The following is a 1,403-nucleotide window of genomic DNA, read 5'->3' as shown; positions in this document are numbered from 1 at the left end:
TGGATGAAAGTTAGGCCTTTACACGTTGATAGCAAAAGAGCAGTGCTGCTGGAAAAAATTTAAGAGATGAAACCAAAAAATATTTTTATGTGGGCACTTTTTGAACGTTTCGTAAGTAATCTGATAACTTTTTCACCACGAACGAGGCGAAGGATAGTTAAATTAGACTTCTCGATGGGGCAGAAGTAGAGAATAAGTAAATAGAAAGCACTTTCAGGTAATAATTGCAGAATGTGCTCTGTAATTAAACACAAACTATCTGGCCATGTAAATTATCCTAAATGATCCATGAAGAGAATGCAACATAAGTTTTCTTTTAATTAACAAGGGCTAAATAACACAATTTGAATACCCGTACGTGCGGGTACCGCTTTTCCATAAGTCGAGATAAATCAGCATTATAACCGCGGCGTTGGACAGCTAAACTAAAAAGCCATTCGTTAAATGGTGTACCTAGTGATCTATAAGTGTCAAGGTTTGTCACCTCCAACATCAGTACCACACTTAAAATGTTCGGCGCTAGTTAGCTCGAGCTACCCCGAACCGTTAATACTCCGCTAAGAGAAACACTCTTTACAGACCTGTCCTAGAAAAAATTTTCGACGAAGGAAGCCCCATATCTATACAAACTACGTGTATTTGGGTGCAGTGAAAGTTTCAGATTGATGAATACGTTTAATATGAATAAAAAACTGCATATTCAGACGGCGTCCTTTCCCACATCCGCAATATGGGCAAAAAAATGTTCATTGCCTTCCCTGTTAAAGGCGAGGCAAGTGGGGAACACTCGTGTCTGTAGGGGTCATTTCCCTCAACTCAGTTTACATTTTCAATGCGTTTCGTAATTGCCGTTGAAACTCGAAGCAGTGACGGTAATGGTTTAGATTTTAACGCAGCAAAACGTCGGCCCTGGCAGATACGTTTTGTACGGAGAACCTATAAACTTTGAGATACTATGCACTTGTAAAAGCTTCCCATTCCCACCGTTGTTAAAGGAGTTCGAGGATATTATGTGGGTACGTTTTGTGAGAGTAAGTCAGCTGGAGATCCACGTATCTAGATGAAAACTGAGTTGTGGAAATATTGCATAGCCTCTACTCAGTCGTTAATCTCTTAGAATACATCAGTCAACTTAAAACAGTCCCCACCAGCATCGATGATCGAGCATGTCCACGGCGGCCTAATTTAAAAATCATACAACAAATACTATTTTTCCCACAGGGAGGCATCCAAACAGAAGATGAAAGTCAGGTAAAAAATGCTTTCAAATGTTGACAAGCTGAACCGGGTCAAGTAACCTGGACGCATTGAGGGACGGTTATTGATGAACACAAGCGTTGCATGGTCTGATTAGAGACTCAGGGTGACAGTATCTAAACGAAATTTTAAGGAGCATTTGAATT

The sequence above is a fragment of the Varroa destructor genome, unplaced genomic scaffold (assembly GCF_002443255.2).
Source record: "Varroa destructor unplaced genomic scaffold, Vdes_3.0 BEIS01000001.1, whole genome shotgun sequence".
Classification (NCBI taxonomy): Eukaryota; Metazoa; Arthropoda; class Arachnida; order Mesostigmata; family Varroidae; genus Varroa; species Varroa destructor.
The sequence above is the reverse complement of the archived record's forward strand: the minus strand, read 5'-3'. Positions refer to the sequence as shown.